The sequence below is a fragment of the Sceloporus occidentalis genome, unplaced genomic scaffold (genome assembly GCF_023333645.1).
Source record: "Sceloporus occidentalis isolate IW3139 unplaced genomic scaffold, rSceOcc1.0.p SCAF_1, whole genome shotgun sequence".
In the NCBI taxonomy this organism is placed as follows: Eukaryota; Metazoa; Chordata; class Lepidosauria; order Squamata; family Phrynosomatidae; genus Sceloporus; species Sceloporus occidentalis.
The window spans coordinates 12,631,453-12,637,653 of record NW_028316981.1 but is presented as its reverse complement, the minus strand read 5'-3'; the positions used below and the strand labels follow the sequence as shown (position 1 = coordinate 12,637,653).

Sequence of the window (6,201 nt, the reverse complement as noted above, 5' to 3'; positions counted from 1 at the left end):
CATACTATTTAAACTTTTCTAAGGCTTCCAACCAAGCTCTTTCGGATGTAAGCTTCTTTTCAGTTCACATTCACATTTTTTGTTTGTTTGTTTTATAGGAATAAATGGATTAATGGACATTTTCTCCCGTGTTTATATGCTTTCTTCTGTGTGTGAATCCTTTCATCTTTTCGGCGGTCAGAGGAGTTTATCACACGGGGGAAATCCCATGCAAAAATGGGATTTAAAAGCTGGAAAAAACCTGCAAAAGCAGGTTGATTTTTACACATGCTATTGTTAAACTGGTGTTAACTCAAACAGAAAGTTGACAAAAGCCACTCCTTTTTTACTTTCTGGATTTTCCAAAAGTGAAAAAGGAGCAGCTTTTGTCTACTATCTGCCTACTTTCCATTTGAGTTAACACCACTTTAACAGGGATGTCGTGTAAAAATCAACCCACTTTTGCAGTTTTTTTCTAATTTAAACCGCCATTTCTGCGCAGGATTTCCCTTGTGTGATAAACTCCAAAAATTCTGGGAGCTGAAGTCCAAAACATCTGGAAGACCGACATTTGGGAACCACATAAGCAGTCATATATTCAGAAAGAAAACTCATTATCTTTCAGAAATAAAAGAGTTTGACACGAATTTAAATTCAATGGCTCAATACTATGGAATTCTTGAATTTGTACTTAGGTGAGATCGAACAGAGGTTCTGTCCGACTTCAAACTAGATCAATTTGTTATTGTCTGGGCACATGTATATATAGCAAGAAATGGGTCCTGAGGGCAGTGTTTAAGGAGTTAAAAGGCTTAAGTGACTTTCCCAGCGGAGAAGAATAGGGTGCGATGTGCACAAACCTCCAGACAATCCCCATGAAAGCCCTCAGACAAAAAGAGTTTACTTCCCAGAAGGAAATTCCCTTTGTTTGCTGCATGCAAACAATCTCCAGGTCCAGCAAACCACTAGTATACAGATTCGAATCTTAAGCGACCTTGGCTAAGTGCCCCTGGCTTCTCCCATGCTGAGCCTTTCAAGAGTCACAGAGGGATGACTGAGGGCTGGATCCTGGGATGACACTACTGCGTTCCATTTCCCAAGCATTATCATCTTTTCTAATAAGTCATTTTGTCTCGTGATATGTCTTAAACTATTTGGGCACATTTTTTGGTCTTTTTGTATGAGACAATCCAATAAGAACAGAAAAAGAAAACTTAGCTATTAAAAAAAATCAAATAGTTATAGCCACATTGTTTCTCTGATTCTTCAAGTTCTATTTTATTGTACTGTACTTCACAGATGTCATATTTGTATACTTTTGTGAGCTGTTTTGGGGTCTCTTTGCCCAAAATGTGGCGTCAAAATCAATTGTAACTAAACGTATGCTGGAAATCTATAGAAATTTCCTCACAACATCCTAGATTAAGATCCTTGCCCAGCAAGGATCTTGTTCTTCATGATTTTCTTCCTCCTCATCCTTCAGTTGCAGAGAAAACTGGCCCTTCATTGCAGCCTCTGAGAAATCCTGATTAGAGACATCTTTGGCAGGCCCTGGTCGCTGAAAGAAAATATCTGCCAGAATATAAAAATGTAATAAAGTCTGGGTGAAATGCAAATTCTCCATATAATGAATGTATACAATCTATCTTGCAGGGAAATTATATCGATGCTTTTTTGTTGTTGAAACCACTTATCCCACGTGGTAGTCGTGGCCGAGTGGTCAAGGCGATGGACTAGAAATCCATTGGGGTTTCCCCGCGCAGGTTCGAATCCTGCCGACTACGAATACAATATATGTGGCTGTTGTCAATAGCACAACAAGATAGCCTCTGTCTGCAGCCTGCTTTTGCGAATTGTCACTGTACAGTAGCAAATCTTTGTCCAGATAGAGAATCTGGAGCTAAAGCATCCCTGACTGATAGTCATCCCTATTCTGTTTTGGAAACCTCCAGCATAATAGAATCACATAGCTGCAAGGTTGGAAAGACTTCTTAAAGGTCTGTTACCACCACTGATCTTTGGTAATCCTGTTTTTCCAGGACATAAGGTTATGATTCCCCCTTCTCTCCTCCACTTGCTGAAAAAGCAAAGTCTGAAGAAGAACAGAGGAGCAGCAAAGTACAGGCCGAGTGTCCCTTATCCAAAATGTCTGCAAACAGAGGTGTTTGGGATTTCCCCCCCAGATTTTGGAATATTTGCATATATATAATGAGACATCTTGGAGATGGGAGGGGACCCAAGTCTAAACATGAAATTCATTTATGTTTCCTATACACCTTATACACATAGCCTGAAATTAATTTTATAGAATATATTTTTAATAATTTGTGCATGAAGCAAAGTTTGTATACTCTGAACCACCAGAAAGCAAAGTTGTCACTCTCTCAGCCACCCATTTAAAAAGTTTTGTATTTTGGAGTATTTTGGATATTGGAATTCTGGATAAGGGAGACTCAACCTGCAAGACTAGAAGAATAGTCTAGTAGAATATTATTATAAAAGACTAGAAAATATTCTGCTACATTGCTAAGTATTTCATATCACCCCATCTTCAGCTCTCACAGACTGGCATCGGATATTATTCACTTTAACTTTGGGAAGAGAAAATGGGACCATTTGCTGCTTTGCCTCAAGCAACAAAGTATATTGGGCTAAGAATCAAATGTTTCCATGCTGGTGGGAGAAGTGGGGATTTTGCATCTTTTATGGCTGACATGGATAAGAAAGCTTCTTGTTTTTACCAGGCTAGTAACGCTTTTTGTGTGCACTAGTACAGTCAGCCCTCCGCATCCATGGATTCAAGCACCCAACGTTTGAAAATATTTTAAAAATACATTCCAATACACAAACCTTGATTTTGCCACTTTATACAAAGGACACAATTTTACTACACCATTGTATTTAATGGGACTTGAACAGCCACGGATTTTGGGATCCATGGTGGGTCCTGAAACCAAACCCCAGCAGATACCAAGGGCCCACTGTGCCTTTTCCCCTGTCTTGTGTGATTTTGACCCTTATGGGCAAAACATTCCAAGTCTTGTCCAATATGGGTAAAACATTCCATAGCTAGATGTCTCCCGCTCATTTCATTCTCCAACAATGTGGAATTGGCCATGTTGGATGGTAGGGAGAATGTTGCTTAAAATATTAGTTTTGGGGGAGAGTAGTATCTGGAGGAGAGGTAGTGTGATGCTGTGGTTTAAGCATTTGACTATGGAGACCAGGTTTCAAATCCCCAATCAGCCATGGAAAACCATTGAGTGGACTTGGGCAAGTCACTCTCTCTCAACCTCAGAAGATGGCAAAAGCAAATGTCCTCTGACCAAATTCTGCCAAGAAAACCCTATGACAGGTTTGCATTAGGGTCGCCTTAAGTCAGAAACGTTTTGAAGACACACAAAAGCAGCAACGACATGTATTTGGAGATGGAGCTATGGAGAGACAGCAACATGTTATGCATATATCTCCCTATGTAGGATTTTGGTCATGATTTTTAAAAAGAGTTGTTAACTATTTGGGTTATGTGGTTGTGGTGGATGAGTAGTCTGGGTGATCAGTGAGAAAATCTACTGGGATCTTCCCCTGCAGGCTCAGATCCTACAGACTATGAATAAAGTGCGATATATATATATACATGTTTAAATCCCACCTCCATGGAAACTTCCTATCAGTTTCTATGGAGGTGAGATTTAAACATGTGTGTGTATATATATATATATATATATATATATATATATATCACTCTCTCTCTCTCTCTCTCTCTCTATATATATATATATATATATATATATATATCGTATTTTATTCATAGACTGTAGTATCTGAACTTGCAAGGGAAGATCCCAGTAGGGATGTGTGTGTGTGTGTGTGTGTGTATGCTCTTTTAAAAAGCCTTCTGTTCTAGATTAAGTATTCCTTAAGCTATTATTATTATTATTATTATTATTCACAAACCTCTCTCCACAGTGGGCCCTTGGTATCCGCTGGGGTTTGGTCCCAGAACCCCCCTCCCCATGGATACCAAAACCTGTGTATATTCAGGTCCTATTAATTACAGTAGTGTAGTGAAATTGTGTCCCTTATATAAAATAGCAAAATCAAGGTTTGCTTTTTGGAATTTATATATATTTTGAATATTTTCAAGATGAGAATGGTTGCATCCACAGATAAAGAATCCATGGATACACAAGGTATTTGACTCTTTCTGATAACAGGTGTGTTGCTTGGTACTTAACATGGGCATTCCACATTAGTTAGACTTTGCTGCCAGTTTTACCAATTTAGCACGTGGATTCAGTAGATTTGTCTTTGCATGCCAAAATAAATACTGTATAAATATATTATATCAGAGAGCAACAGCTGAGCACATCTATAATATTTAAAAGGCTGGTCTACGGGACAAATAGCACCACTCAGTGGATCAGTAGCATTCCTGCTCCTTTTGTCATAAAGCATGGGATGCATTGATGCTCTCCAGAGTTTTCCCACACAAGCGTTGGTGGTATAGTGGTTAGCATAGCTGCCTTCCAAGCAGTTGACCCGGGTTCGATTCCCGGCCAACGCAAAGAGTCTTCTTTTTCCAACAAATAAAGCAAAGCAACAGGAATAGCTGCACCCGCCCATCCTTTTCTGCATTTCTCCTTCCCCTAAAAATGACAAAGAGATGATGTTTCTCCATCTGGTACAAAAATGTGATTTTTTAAAAATCCACCTGGAAACAAGATTGGTGCAACTCAATTCTCCAGCAATTACATTTCCCTGCAGCCCAGCTTTCATATCTTTAAAGCTTAGATGCTTTCAGCTTTAAATGCTTCAAAATCAGTAGTTTTGTTTCCCGTTAGACAACTGTGGAAAATGTAGCAATGATGCACATGAAGGACCACATGAAATTTTAATAATAGGTAGTGCAAGGGAGACTGGAAGAGGGGGAAAGCAGACTTTTAAATCCCTCAGATTTACAAACATTAAGCAACACAAAAAGGTAGAAGGGGGAAAAGGAGGAAGTGGGCTTATCTCAAACTCAAGGGTAAAATAAAAACCGGTTTGTCGTAAAGGTGCTGCCACGTTTTCTTTTTTTCTTTTTTCTTCCTCCCTCCTTTTTATGTTGAAAGAGACTAGCATGTCTACTTCTTTGAAAACTGCCACAGTTAAGCAGTATGTGAGCTTCTGTCAAAAAAGGATTTCTTTAAATTGCTTATGCCACAATACTCTCTGGTTTGCTTTCTACTTCAGAAGCAAAAATAATAAAATAAAACAGAAGTCCAAATAAATCAGAGAACTGCAGACAATGTCACATTGCTACCTGAGCCTTCCCAGATTTATGGGTGGCTTTCTGTCAGTTGAAAAAAAGAGATTCCAGTCTGCTTTTCTCTCCAGCAGCAAAAAATAGGTTAGAACATGGCATGCATCATGTGCTCTTTCCCCCATCTACTGGAGCCTTTTCCGACCTCCCATGTTGCAGCCCTTTCCTCGTTAGTATAGTGGTAAGTATCCCCGCCTGTCACGCGGGAGACCGGGGTTCGATTCCCCGACGGGGAGGTCTGTGTTTTTGTTATAATTCTATAAGAATTTGTGGCCACATTTCCCAAATCTTCCACACTTCAGCAGGAAAGTACAGGGCCCCAGCTTGAGTATTAGACTGGGACTTAGGAAATCCAGATTCAAGTTGCCTCCCTACAACTACAACCAGAAATAGCAAAATGCAGGCCTATGACTAACATCTTCATATTTTTCTCCCATTTGTTTTAACACCTTGCCTGAAATTTGCTAATCTAAAGTGTGCCACAAGTTTCTGCACAGCATCATCCCCAAATTCTACAAAACAGCGATACCGTTATTAGGCCAACCAAATGCACACTATACATGTTGCAAGCTTTCGAAGCTCCACTGGCTTCTTCATCAGGCAAAGGTGTTAAAAATGATACGGGGGGTAGGGGGGTTTGATGATATTAGTCTTAGCCCTGCATTTGGTCATAGAATCAAGATGTTGTAGTTTTAGTCCTCAGTTCAGAAGGTATAGAAGGTTAAAGAGCATGTATTGCAACATGTATAATGTACATTTTGGTTGGGTCCACAAAAGTATCAACTGTTTTGTGGATTTTGGATGATGCTGTACTTTCCTATATGGCCAACCCCTGGATATGTTTACAAGATGATGTGTTGCTTTTTCCAATCTGCTCCTCTATCAACTGCATTTTGCAATTCCTCTGCACAACAGTG

The 6,201-nt window shown here is 39.5% G+C and overlaps 3 non-coding genes across 3 annotated transcripts; all 3 read left to right on the top strand.

The window, feature by feature from the left end:
* Positions 1–1,681: 1,681 nt before the first annotated feature.
* On the top strand, positions 1,682–1,763 carry TRNAS-AGA (transfer RNA serine (anticodon AGA)). Its single transcript has one exon. It is a non-coding gene; the product is annotated as a tRNA-Ser (tRNA).
* A 2,711-nt stretch (positions 1,764–4,474) lies between these two features.
* Positions 4,475–4,546, top strand: TRNAG-UCC (transfer RNA glycine (anticodon UCC)). The gene has a single exon. It is a non-coding gene; the product is annotated as a tRNA-Gly (tRNA).
* A 902-nt stretch (positions 4,547–5,448) lies between these two features.
* TRNAD-GUC (transfer RNA aspartic acid (anticodon GUC)) lies at positions 5,449–5,520 on the top strand. Its single transcript has one exon. It is a non-coding gene; the product is annotated as a tRNA-Asp (tRNA).
* Positions 5,521–6,201: the final 681 nt, after the last annotated feature.